Source organism: Panthera uncia (assembly GCF_023721935.1).
Source record: "Panthera uncia isolate 11264 chromosome B2 unlocalized genomic scaffold, Puncia_PCG_1.0 HiC_scaffold_24, whole genome shotgun sequence".
NCBI classification, from domain to species: domain Eukaryota; kingdom Metazoa; phylum Chordata; class Mammalia; order Carnivora; family Felidae; genus Panthera; species Panthera uncia.
The window spans coordinates 88,562,251-88,576,607 of NW_026057580.1; the positions used below are offsets into that span (position 1 = coordinate 88,562,251).

General features: G+C 39.1%; 1 long non-coding RNA gene across 1 annotated transcript in view; it reads left to right on the forward strand.

Annotated features, from left to right (window-relative positions):
- The window catches only part of LOC125938000 (uncharacterized), a 91,213-nt gene that overhangs the window by 16,899 nt on the left and 59,957 nt on the right, over nucleotides 1-14,357 (forward strand). Inside the window, exon 2 of the long non-coding RNA XR_007462577.1 lies at nucleotides 3,288-3,445. This is a non-coding gene — a long non-coding RNA (uncharacterized LOC125938000). The remainder of the gene's footprint in view (nucleotides 1-3,287; nucleotides 3,446-14,357) is intronic.

The window sequence follows — 14,357 nt, forward strand, 5'->3', positions numbered from 1 at the left end:
CCTTCTGTAATATTTTATTCTAAGCCATTTCCCAGACAGCATTATTGATTCGTGTCATTATTCTCCCCCCAAGCTCCGGGAGCTTGTGCAATGTGACACCAACTGCAGCTCTCTTCCTGAACATAACCTCAGAACCGAAAAGTAAGGTGACTGCCTGCCACATTCAGACTTACCCAGATGGCATATTATGGGGTGTACTGTAGGCATTTTAAAGTCTCACAATCTGACATCCGTTGGTTATAATGCATTTGCAAGAAAAGAAAGTTACCAAATAATAATAATAGTAATAATAAAGAAAAAAGAAAAAAAAAAGAAAGAGAAAAAAAAGGAAAGAAAGAAATGGGGTTTGGCATTTGTTTCTTAGTTCTGCTTTTTTACTTCTTAACTAGCAGATTTATGCTCACAGTGAGAAAATACTGTTCTTTAGGTATTTTGTGTGGGTGGTTTGGATGAGGAACGGGATCCCCTCCCCTGGAAGACTCATTAAAAACAATAATACATTTGATATTTATTTTGACTAGGGTTCTGAAATTCTTTGCTTTCCCTTCTCTCAGAGGTAAAGGAGGACAGTAAACAGTTTCTTTTTTCTTAAGGACAGATACTAAATTGTAAGAGGAGGCCCTGTATGTTGAGTGGGTGAGTGAGGGAAGGAAGGAAGGAAGGAAGGGAGGGAGGAAGGAGGGAAGGAAGGAAGAAAAGGAGGTAGGAAGGGAAGGAAGGAAGGAGGGAGGGAAGGAAGGGAGGAAGGAAGGGAGGGAAGGAAGAAAGGAAGGAAGGATCGATGGGAGGAAGGGAGGCAGGGTAGGAATTTTCATTATTCCCAGAGGTCTTCTTACTCTCAGGAAATGGCCCATTAATCAGTTTTCTCAAAGCCATTTCAAGTTTGAGTCCATAAGCATCCTGAAAGGTGTGCATGCTGTTATTTACCTTGTAGACACCGTATTCTGAAGAGTAACAAGTGCTCTCCATATCATCCCTCAGCCATACCCTCACGCACATATACTTGCATGAAGGTCTATAATATACATCCTACGTGTTTGCAGTTGTAGCACCAACTTTTTGTTTTGTCTTGAGTCCAGTGGAGTCATGAAAGTTGAAACGCCCACTCTTTCCTCCTCCATCAGCAAAGGTTTTCTAATTATTGTATCAAGGGCTGCCCCTGTAGTACTAAACCTGCACGGCCAGTGCTTCAGGAATCTTCTTGTCTAGATCAGTTTACATTTCCTATTGACATGTCTCACTGCACACTAATTATTATCAATTTAGAGTTATCAAGATTGTTGATCAATTGTTGATTGTTGATCAATTGTTATCAATCAAGATGACAATAATCACAATACTACCTCTTATTGAACATCTTCTATGCTTCAGACACTGCATTAAGCAATTTATTTACATTAACATCTGACCTTCATGAAAGCGATAAGAAGTAGGTATTACATCCAGTTTGTATGTGCTTAAACTGTAGCTCAGAGAGATTAAATAATGGTTATTGTTTTAATTACACCACTCAAGTTACTTCAAGGAAGGTAGTTGTTTTCTAAAGAATAACAAAGCCTGGATAATTCTAAGAAAAAATTAATGTAAGACACTTGCCTCAGTAGATATGAGACATAATCATTAAAAGTAACTTATTTTGGGAGTACCTGGGTGGCTCGGTCGGTTAAGCAACTGACTCCTGATTTCTGCTCAGGTCATGATCTCTCGGTTCATGAGTTCGAGCCCTGTGTCAGGCTTGGTGCTGTCTGTACCTGGGATTCGCTGTCTCTCTCCCTCTCTCTCTGCCTCTCCCCCGCTTGTACAGGTGCGCTCTCCCTCTCTCTCAAAATAAAAATAAATAAACTTTTTTTTTTTAAAGGGTAACTTACTTTTACAGGAATGATAGGACTGAAAAGAAAATCTAGTAATAAGCCCAAGTCCAGCTAGGAACTAATTTTACTGAGATTTTCATAATGCCAGATGCCTGGCTAAGTGGTCTGCCTACTTTTTATGACTTAATCTTTATGTGGTTTTAGGAGGCATTATTGTCTCCACACTTTAGAAAAAGAAACTGAGGCTTAGACAGATTTAGTAACTTGTCCAGAGTGACAGTCAGTGTGAGCACTGAGTCTTTCTAATTCTAGCATTAAACTGCTTTACCACTATGTCCACAGGCTTTCTAGTATATCATGGTGTTTAGTACATGATAAAAGTAGCATTTTGAATCAGCCAGTGGAAAAACAATATATTATTAAGTAAATGGTGCTGAGGATGACTCTACAGATTGAGGCAAAAAATTAAACCAAATATTTTCTTTAATCATACCAAAATAAGTTCCAGATGGATCAAATGTATAAATATAAATAATGAATCCATAAACAGCCTTAAAAACTTAGAATGAATATTTTTTTATATTCTTGGGAAGGCCATTCTAAGTATGATAAAAAAAACCAGGAATCATGAAGTACAAGGGTGGTAACTTTGACTATAAAATGTTTTAAACTCTTGACCGCAAAAGATATTTTAAACAATTTAAAAGGCAAATAACATACTAGGGTAATGTTCATAATATATACAGTAGACAATATATTAATGATCTTGATGTATAAAGAACTCTTTAAGTCAACAAAAGAAAATCAACATCTTGACAGCAAAATGGGCAAAGTTTATGAATAGGTGCTTATAAGAAAAATACAAGTAGTCAAAAAACATTAGTAATAATCAAAGGAAAGCAAATTAAAACAGGAATGAGATAGGATTTTTCATCAGTTTGGAAACGATCAATACTGTGTGTTAACAGTGGCTTAGAAAAAATGGGCATCTTATGAAATTAAAATTGCCAGTATTATTACTGAATCAAAAAGAAAAAGTATACCATTTGTCCTAATAATTCTACTTCAAAAATCTTAAGTTGAGAAAATAATTAGATAGTTAAGTAAAAATACGTGTACAATATTTAGATTGTTGAAGTAGATTTATTGCTGCATTACTTATTACAGAGTAAAACTGGAAACAATATAAATGTCTATTATGAAGGCATTTCTGTTAGACATTATAGTATATGGATACAATGGAATACTATGAGCCATTAGAAGTAATGCTACAAAGCTATATTTATGAGCATGGAAATGTGTTCATGACATTTAACTTAAAAAATGCAAGCTCCAAACCAGCCATGACAAATCATACGTGAATTCTAGTATATATCTAAAGAGACGTCTAATGGCTATTAGAGGTTTTTTAAAAAAAAAATCCTTATTACATTAAATATTTTGTTTGTTTCACAATGTCTTATGCTTACTTACCAGGAAAGCAGCAAAACTATTTTCCTTTTGGGAAACTGTTGAAAGAATATATGTGGACTGGAACTGAATGAAGCAGAAATGGAAAGGAGACAATTCTGAGACTTTCTCCTCAGGCTTCCTGGGGATTCACAGCCCCGTTGGAGCATCTATCCTCCTGCTGGGTAACGAGTCTGTTCTTTTTTTAATACTAACATGTTCTGCTCTGCCATTACTTTGCTGGCTTATGGCTTTAGCTAGTCATGGCTCTTACTGTCCGGGTGTCATTTCTGCATTTTTGTTAACTGGCTATACTGCTTTCTGGATATTTCTTACTTAAAATCACGGAGGAGAAAAGGAATTTGACTGATTAAACGAACTATCTTTTCTTTCCTTCCATCTAGACCATGTCAGATATTATTGGCGGGTTGTGGTTTGGCTATCCTTGGGTCAGGTGATTTCTTAATAGAATTACTGGGGCTGGGGCGTCTGGGTGGCTCAGTCTGTTAAGTGTACGACTTTGGCTCAGGTCATGATCTCTCAGTTCATGGGTTTGAGCCCTGCATGGGTCTCTGTGCTGACAGCTTGGAACCTGGAGCCTGCTTCGGATTCTGTGCCCCGCCTCTCTCCTTCTGCCCCTCCCCCACTCATGTTCTGTCTCTCTCTCTCTCTCTCTCAAAAATAAATATTTAAAAATATGAAAAAAAAAAGAATTACTGGGGTTGATTAGAGTATCTCGTGATATCCAAGCCACCGGGCCCAGACACTCAAATAGCCGTTGGAAGCAAGGCCATTTCCTTTACAAGGGCATTTTGGTAGGCAGGCAGGGATTAGCTACTTGGCAATGAAATCTATCATCCAACTTATTTCTTATGATGATTCATTTAACAATTTAAAGAGCTGGCGTGGAAAAACATATCTGAATTTCCTCTATGTAACTGGGTTACCTTGAAAATGCAGAAAGAAGAGTCAATAGAACTACATTCAGTAGAGAAAACTGTTTTTCTGTTTAGGAAAACTTTGGCCTTGAAATAGTCAAATATCTTTAGTGAATTTAATGTGCAGGTAAAAAATACCCAAACCATTGGGCACTCTGTTGTGCATTTTTAAGAACCATTCAGAAATACTTCACAGCATGTGTAGTATGATAAACTTTTGCTTCAAGAAATGTAATGTGTAAATCTTTACAAAATTAAAAGTTGAAAAAGATAGAAAATAGCTTTTAAAATGATAGTTTAATCGTTTAGCCTACATTTCTTCAATAAAAATTTATAGTAGTATTAAGTGGTTCATGTTGTACAATTTAAACTTTGAATTTCTTAAAAAAACAATGTTTGAATTTCTTACAAATTCTAAGTGGCAATTATCTGCACTGAGCAATTACTATGATTTACTAAGTGTCTCCAAATATCTTATTACAAGTCACAAATCTTACGGATTTATAAACTGAGATAAGAAATTTAAGGAATGATTTTGTCCAAATTCATATATTTAATTTTTTGCTTGAACAAAACAAACTCAAAGCTTGTATAATTATCCAGGGGGTTAATTTGCATGACCAGTATCAATAATGCTGTGAAAATTCCCTAAGCAAATAGGGAATTTCAACATAAGTAAACATAATACTTTTCTTTTGTCATTCCATTATTCAAAAACCGTGATTAAAATTCCCAGTGTTTCTTGGAGTATGCCAGCACAAAGGGCAGAGATTGAAAGATGCAACCCCTAATTTGAAGGAATTTAAAGTTTAGTAGAGGACACGGGCGAGCAAATAGCTTAACGCATGTGCTTTTCTAGAAAAGTACTCAGAATATTATGGGAGGCCTGGACATTATTCCTTTTCTCATTCTTGTTGGGAGCCATCCATATATTAATATTCTTATGAACATTCAAGTATTTCAATATCCTGGCTTTGAGTGTCTTCTCAGGGTAGAGCCATAACACGTTTTTGGAGTTAATAGATAGTCTACACACATGCACACAAGCCCATAGGCATAATTTCTACTGATATGAAACATGACTTTAAATTCTTGCCAAACAATACTTCTGTAGTGTTTTTTGCTTGATGAGAACTGTTGTATTGAGTTCTGACAGCAATAAAGGTGTTTCATCAATCCATCTCGTGAAGCAGTGGTACCCATCTAATGCAACCAACCACACACTTTATAAAGTTTAATATTCTCATTTCATTCCAAACACTCACTAAATACAGAGTATATATATATATATATGTATTTTTTTTTTCACACACTTTGTTGATTTTCTGTGTAGGGTAAAAAGTATGTGCCTTATTCAAGTAATTGGTATCCCGTCTCCTACACTCATCTTGTTTAAAACTTCTTTTTTCCTACTTTCCAATATCAACTTACAAGTCATTTTGTAGTGCCCTGGGTCATCTTGTTTTGTAGATAAAAATCACTTAATAGAAAAAGGGGGGCAAAAAAGGAAAAAAGTGAATTGACATACGACCTAAACATTTCCTTGATGGGCAATGCAAAAGACCTAAGGAATTTTCTTGATGACCCGTTTCATTTCCTAGTTATTCAACTTAGAAAAAGATAACCTTCCAAAAAATTCCATTGAGAAAGTGCTCTTCTAACCTAATTGTGGGATTTCAATTTCAATTAAAATAGGACTTCTCTCCACACAGTCTGAAATTGAGAATGAGACTGGAATCTTTCTTTCTTGGCTAGGGCTACAAGCTGGTAAACTCGCCCTGAAGGATAGAAAAGCAGGTAGAATAAACTCTCTAAATCTTCAGAAAATGTGTTACTTCATTTTAAGACAAATATCATATAAGAGAGGAAAAAGGTAAGTCTTTCAAATATATAAAACACAATTTATAGCCACTTGCTTCAACCCAGCTAATAGAAATACAGTTACACAACAAAGATGAATAGGTGTTTTTCAGAGACAAAATGCTGAAGGACATGTGAATTATTAGAACCTTAAATGCTAAATGGTCATTATCAATATCCATGTTGTGATTTGCATACTAGTTAAAATGTTCCTGATTTGAGTGCAGTTTTCTTTCTTTTCTTCCTTCCTCCTTCTCTCACTTCCTCCTTCCTTCCCTTCCTCCCTCCTTCCTTCCTTCTTTCCTTCCTTCCTTCCTTCCTTCCTTCCTTCCTTCCTTCCTCTGTGCCTTTCTCTCTCTTTCTTTCTTTCTTTCTTTCTTTCTTTCTTTCTTTCTTTCTTTCTCAGTCCTCCTCCTCCTTCTTTTCCTCTTTCTCCTCCTGGTCATCCTCCGTCTTTTGGTTTGATGAGAGAGTGGGACAATGGACGCGCATTTTCAATTATGCCCCATGTCTGCCTATATTTCATTTTCAAGCTTGGGACAATACCTGCCTACCTACTTGGCCGTTGGTGTCTGAATTCAAATAGTCTCGTTGCTGAAGTTTCTTTCTAGAGAGTTCGAGTAGTCCCTATCATCCTTAAGTTTAATTAATTCTTAGGTGTGCTGACTGGAGACTTACTGAGGTAGAATAAAAATATCTTTGAACTTCATGTTCCTCTGTGACATTTATAATCGAATTGCCAGAAAACTCAACGATAAATTAAACTGGTAAAGAAATGTTTATGAATGTTTACGAAAGCCCTCAGGAGGATCCTTGGCCCGTTATCCTTGGAGCCATGGCTCATACTTTCAGTACTCTGCCCCAGTCCTGATTCTTGCAGGCTGTAGTTCCCAGGTTCTGGTGCCATATGGCTTTTCGTGGGGCTCAACCAATGGCAAGCTCTGGCAGGAGATAGGAGGGTAGGAGGAGAGGGGAGTGAGGGTTTCTCCTAGCCCACTCTCTGCTTCTGGTAGCATCTTTAGCAATGATTCCTCCATGGTGCTGGGTCCCACCAAACTTACTTGCTCTGCCTTTTTCTGAACAATACTGACTTTTACGATAGCATCTTAAAAGTGGATGCTATCCACTGTGTAACCAGTTCCCAGTGTCAAAATCACTTGAAGCCATTTCTGTTTTCCTGGTCAGATCTTTTTTGATTTAACTTAAGTTTGTAAGTCATTATTGAATAAATTTTCCAGGAGCTGCATATTTCAGGGGAAAATAGACTGGGTTATACCAACCTTATTGGCTGGATATAGCAAAAGTTAAAAAATAAATCAATGTTTTTTTTTTTCCTAGATGACACCAAAAAGCCAGTTTAATAGTATTATTTTTCTTTCATAATTGAGTAATTTTTTGGATTTGTGTTGGTGTAATTTCATACCGTCATTGCTGTCTCCCATATGGTTACTTAGAGAAAGTCTACTCAAAGCACAAAATTTGGAATTGAATGCCTGTTTGGCTTAGTGGGGACATTTTGGCTGTAATCATACCATTGGACATGTTGCATAAAAAATGGGCAGTGTTGGCTGTCTGAAAAATTTGAAATGGTCAAATTTACTCTGAGTTTAGTTAAGAAAAGGGAGGAGAGAAGAGGAGAAAAGAAAGGAAGAGAAAAAGGAAAAGAAAAAAACCAACAACTGCAAACACATGTCTGGTTCTGTCACAAACGGCTACTTTGGGCAACTTCTTTAATCACTTTGAGTCTCAGTTTAACCTAAAGAGATTTGTGTGGTTTAGATGCATCCCGGTGAATCAAAGAGTCAACTCTTTCAGTTTAAACATTAAGGACTATTTGTTATCACAAATGACAAAAGTCCCAAGGTGGCCCTGCTCCAGTTGTCCAGGTTTGGATGCTGGAGCTCCTCACAGGCCCAAGGTTTAGGTTCTTTTCCATTGTTCTCTCTGCCATCTTGGTTGCCCCCGAGGTCATGGTCACAGAGTTCAAGGTAGCGCCCGCAGCTGAGACAATCAAGCAGAAGAGTCATTCTCTTCTTTGAGCCTCGTTTAAAGACCATTTCTCAGAAGTAGCCAGGTAACTTCCCTAAGTTAGAATGAATCACTCTGAAATTTGGTTATATTTTTAGAAGTGATTTTAATTGTTGTCTTTGCTTATACTTTGAGGGAATAAGAACAGCATAAATCTGATCAAAATCTGAATTTTTAGAAGGTGGGCCAAGGTAACATGCATCTTTCTTATTTTTAAACATCTTTTAGGGTTTACGTGGAGAATAGTTTGAAATTCTTCCCCTCTAGGAAATAGTAATAATTACTACTAAAGTTTACTGAGCCTTTACTCTATGCCAGTCACCAGCACTTAAAGCCCACTGCTGTTTCCAGCCAATCAATGAGGTAGGTACTAGTAATATCCTGTTGTCCAGATGAGGAAGTTCAGATACAGAGAGGTTTCATAATTTTTACGCTCTTCCTCTGCTGACAAACTTGGCAGAAAGCTAGGATTGGAGCTCAAAGTTTTAACGGCAGAATCTCTGAGTCCCAGAGCTACAGGAATGCCAACACACATTTTATCCAGAATTAGCCAAACAAAAATCTGGGGGCCTTATGGATTTTGCAGCAATTCTTTGCAGCTGTTTTGAAGCATCTTGATTATTTGAGGTTTTCTTGAAAGATTCTTTCGAGTCCAGCAGTTTAAAAAGTGAATATATACGTACGCATGTGTGTGTATTCATTTAATGTATATATTCACTAATTGGAAAAAAAAATTTAAGTGTATTTATTTATTTTGAGAGACAGCAAATGTGAGAGGGGGAGGGGCAGAGAGAGAGAGAGAGAGAGAGAGGGAGAGAGAGAGAATCAGAGGTAGGCTCCACTCACTGTCAATGCAGAGCCCGGTGTGAGGCTTGATCTCGCGAACCAGGAGATGGTGACCTGAGCTGAAATCAAGGGTCCACCGCCTAACCGACCTAGCCACTCAGGCGCCCCTTCGTTAATTTTTAATTACAATAAATTATATACGTATGTATTTCCCTAAATTAGCATCCCTTCAAGCTGTTCATTAGCTCAGTTCCTCTCAAATTTTGATGTGCCCCAGAACCACTTGGGGATTCTGTTAAATGCAGATTCTGACCCAGGACTGTGGGATGGGGTCCCACAAGCTCCTAGATGATGTTCCTAGTCGAGGCTGCTGGACTGAGGACCACGCTCCGAGTGGAACAGCATTAAATGGCCATTCACGTGGTGACGGTGACTTGTGATGTGCTGATGTTAGCTTCTACGGCAGCGTGAGAGCCCGTTGTTACATTTTCAGGAATATTGGGAGCCGTTGTCAGGCACAGTCATTACTAACAATTCACTCATAAAAGTGTACAATCAAGTGAATGGTAAACAAAAGCAATAAGCACTCCCATCATGACTCACTAATTATTTTCCTACAATTCTCAGTTACCGATGCTCTTGATGTTTCTTTATGTGTGTTGGGGAATGTGTGCCACTACCCATCTCTTCTCATCTCTGTGCGCGGGGATGTGATGTTGAGAGCCTGAAATCGATCATAGTGGGAATATTTACACCCTTGGAAACTGAAAAATACTGCAATCAGGACTTTCTCCCCCCGGGGAGAGCCTGTTGTTAAAATGCTAACTAGCGTACCCCTCTGGTAAACCTGTGTTGCATTTATGTTTCGTGTTTACGGATCAAAAAAAAAAATCTGGTTGCCATTTTCAACATGAAACTAGCTTACATGGAGCTATCTGCTTAATTTTACAGACTGGGTCAGAGTGTGAGACAGGGTCTTTTAGTTCCAATTCGTGAGTCAGCTGGACTGTCGTTCCTGAGTGGGCATGTCTGCGTTCTCACTTGGGGAGGGGCAGGCTTAGCGCTAATGCTGGATCTGCCCTCCTGGCTGGTTGTTCAGACGAGAGGGGCCGGAAGGAGCCCTGTCTGACCTGTCCAGTCTGTGCCTTTACACATAAGTTGCTACATCCATGAAATGTCAACTCGCTCTATTTGGCCTTCAGCATCCCCTCATTGTGGTCACGTGTTCTGCGTGTCCTGAGCACAGTTTCTTATTCTGCCTTTGGCAGCTGAGAGCTATTATTGGACCCCACAACATCTGTTTCCGCAACAATGGGTCCCTGGCCAGAAAAACTAATCAGAAAAGAAGTCCCAAACAAAATGCCATCCCTTGTGTTGTACATATACGGTAAACAAGGTTACCGGCGAAAAAAGGAAAACCCTTTCATATGGTCGGAGTTATTTACAAAGACTGTGACAAGTGATGAAAGACCTGCCCCGGATTTGGAGTTTGAGGCTGTCGGAGAGGACGCGAACCAGCCAGCTCTCCTGATGTGGGATGCTTTGCAGAGGCCGCGCTAATTGGCAAAATCATTCTCCGGCATGATCAACTGTAGAAATAACAACATGTAATGGGTCCCAAAACATTCACTCAGTCCTGCTGGTTCATTCTTCCATCAAACTTTCACTCATCAAGATGTAAGTACAAAGTGCTGGTGATTTCCTGGAAGGCTAAATAGTTTTTCCTAACCTGGCAGCAGCCAGAGCAGGGATGTTTACATTGAGCTGATGAAATGCAAGTAATAGACAAAACAGAGAGAAATGTGGGACCAGGAACCCGTAAAGACTCCATCACTTTATCTTTCAGTTCGCTGCCAAAGTAAGAGATGATGGCAAAAAACTCAAAATCTCTCTTTTTTCCTCCCTTCCATATCCACGGGATCATGCTTTCTACTGTTTTATCATGAACGGGCCCTCAATGATGATTGAAAATGCTGTGTGTGTGTGTGTGTGTGTGTGTGTGTGCATGTCTGCTTTTGAGAAGCACAACTTCTTTTAAAACTTAGAGCACTTAGAAGTGAACCAATGATTAATGCTACATCTAGAGTTTTAAAGACCAATTAATGAATATTCCTTCTATGAACATTTTCTCTCCTACAGAGGCTGAGGCAGGGCTAGGTCATGCTGGTCGTTGTACTCGGTTTTATTTTAAGCCTCTTAACCCAACGGAACAGCTGCAAGAGTGCTGGGACCCCTGGGGAATACAGCCCACCTGGTTCCATTCTTTTCCTCCCATCCAGATGAAATTTTTAGTTTTTTAGTCGCTAACAAGGCAACGACCCATTTCCACGGTTGACTGCCTCCGTCCCAGATAGTTTTGAAACTGGCTATGCCTTAACCTAGTGGTTGCCTCTCACACTCATTTGGTGTTTAATGGCGTGAATCAGCATGATTCCGAAGCAGTGGTGCGTGCAGGTGAAGGGTGTAGACGCAGCTAAACGGTGTGGGTTAGAATCCTGGCTCTGCTATTTACTAGCTGTGTGATTCGGATAAAACACTAACTTTTTGTTGTTTTTCAACAATTATTCATACGGAACTTGCTGTATGTCAGGCACCGTTGAAGAACTGCACAAATATTGGCTCATTAATTTTCACAACCGGAGGAGAGTACTTTCACTATTGTCCATTTTTCAGATGGGGGCACTGAGGTACCAGAAGCTAGCAAGGCATATTGGTTAGGAGTGCAGGCTCCGGAGTGGCATAGCCCGAGGGTAGATTTCAGGTTTGTCACTTTCTGGCTGTTTGTGGCTTCAGGCAACAAAACAGCAACGTATCTTACCCACCCCGACACTGTCATTCTATTCTTAGATTTTTTTTTTTTAAGACCAAGAGAATAAAAATGACATGCTATCAGCATAAATGACAATCTTTTCAATAGAATGCATTTGGGGTAAACAACCACGACATTCTTAGTTTTCTTATTTCCTAATATACTGGTAAAAACCTTGGCATGTACCAGTAAAAATCTTGCACCCGTCTGAACTGTCGTTTGGGAAGCAATACCTCACTAATGTGTCTCTGGAGCATCATTGTCATTGTAATTAATACTATATAGTGTGCAGAGAGGTCCTTATTGCATTTGGATCATTACTGCCCCCCTCTCCCCCCGTGTTAAAAAAAAAAAGACAAAAGGAAATGCAGTGCCATTCAAACAAAGAAACACAAAACCCACTTACTCTTATTGGGGGAGCAGTAGAACGTATCATGTAACTTCGATAATATTTATGGAAAATTCTAAATTTAGTCATTCCAGAAGGCACATATTCATGCCATAAATTATATCTCCCTTAACTTCTGGATACCACAGAGCACGTCTTTGAGCAAACATAGCGTATCTGGGATTTGAGGTAGTTCTCTGTAGGTTCGTGCCGGTGGGTAATGACCCATGGCTTTGCACATTGCCCAGCGGCCAACAAGAAAGCCTCCGAGACTTCTCTGGACATCTGAAAACATTGCCATGAGAGGAGTCTCTGCCTGGATATTTCCCTCTCTTCCTGGAAAATATGGCCAATTTATTGTGGTCCTATCCCGAGGCAGCAGAAATGTGGCAATCTAGTCTTTTTTCTAATGGATCTTCCATAACATTTTCCACCAAGAATTACTAAATACTCTCGACCTTCATGAAGTAATGGGAAGGCTGCCCTCTTTTCCCTCTGTCATCTGAAAGCGTGTCAAGATAGGACAAGCTTGAGGAGCTTTTGTTTTCCTTTTAAGAACTGACCGGCATGTGGAGATGATCTCCTGGGCATACATTCTTAGCCTCAGAACTGATCTGATAGATATTGCCTGTTAAATAAATGGCAGTGTTATTGTCTCATTTGGAAATTGTGAACAAAAGAGCAGACTGATTTTTGTTTTCATTCCTCTCTGTTGTTTTTGAATTTTTTAGATTATGCATTTATTCATAGAGCCCTTTTAACATATACATTGAAAGGAAATGGGTGGGTTGCTCTTAAGTTCCCACTGTGGACATTCGGCTGACATTAAAAAAATTCCATTCATGCCTGGAGATTAATAGAAAAATCCATGCTTTTAAAAATGATTTTATTTCCAAGAAGTTTGCCTGCCAAAATCTAAATATGATTTAGTGTAGATGACTAACGTGTAGCGGGAGTTCAGGCAAAGGGTTTCTTGGACTCAGACTTTTGTAGATTTAAAACCTTTGGTTTTGTGTATTGTAGAAATGGGTCGACAAACAACATGGTCGGTAACCGTCCTGTGCTTGCCCAACGGCACGGTACGGGCCACACTCACATTTTTAGTTTCCATGTTGAAGGTACATAGCTGAGAACCTAAGAACATAAGCACTCTTTGTAGACTAGTTTTTTTGTTTGTTTGTTTGCTTTTAACTTTGCCCACTTTCAGTAACACGTTTGTTTCATTTCTTTATACTTAAGACAGTGGAGTGTATTCAAATGGAAGAAAAGAACACAATCTGTTCTATCAACATTCTTTTTCAGTTGATAGCTTTGCTGAGATACGGTTCTCGACCATCCTTCTTTATCTTTGCTCAAAGGCTGACTCAAAGTTTGAGAATACTTTGTGCCCGGTCAGAGAATACTTTGTTCAGCTGCCTGCTCTGAGAGAGAAGGAGGCAGTACGATTCTGTTCTTTGGGCAACTTGTTTATATGGAACCAAGATTTGTGTCCTTGACGTTTGGACCTTTGTGTCCCCTAGAGCAATAATCCCCTTTTCATGTGACAAAGTTTATTTCAAGGCAGTGGTCATACCCGACTGAAGTCTACTCTTGAGGTTAAAAATTCTCAAAGTCTTTAAAATTTCCCCAGAAACATAATTTGGAGCACTGTCTCAATTCCTAATTGGAGTTGTCTGTCTTTGCAATTTCGTCTCCTGTACAGCATGGCTCCCAGAAATGAGCACAACTCCCAGGAATGTCTGGTTAGAGTAGAGCAGTAAAGGATTCTGTCTCCCTCATTCAGGGATGCTGCATCTGTGAAGGAGCCATGAACTCCGTTTGGGGAATGCTGAACTTCCCAGCCACTTAAACCAATTAAATCACTAGACATTTTTGTTTTGCTGGAAGCCATATTTCTCCTTTGCCAAGAATGTTTTATTCTCTATCACTCAACTGGCTTTGTAGCAAATGAAAATTTGCTACCTTCATTCCTTCATACTCCAAAAAAAAAAAAAAAAAAAGTAGAAAATGACAGAACTGAGAACAGAGCCCTGTAAAATGCCCCTGGACCTCCCTCCACGGTGATTGGTTAGCACCGAGTTTCACCCGATTAATAATCCACCTAACTGTAAAGCATTCAGGCCAATCCATCCATCTTGTTCATGAAATCGTTTCCTTTGTCCATGAGTTACCTCCCTAAGTGAAAAGTGAACGCAACAGGGGTGTTCCCTTTAAATCCATTCTGTTTTCTAGTCATTGCTCCTGAATGAAGCTCAAGTGTTCATTTTTTCTTCACCATTTGCAGTGGC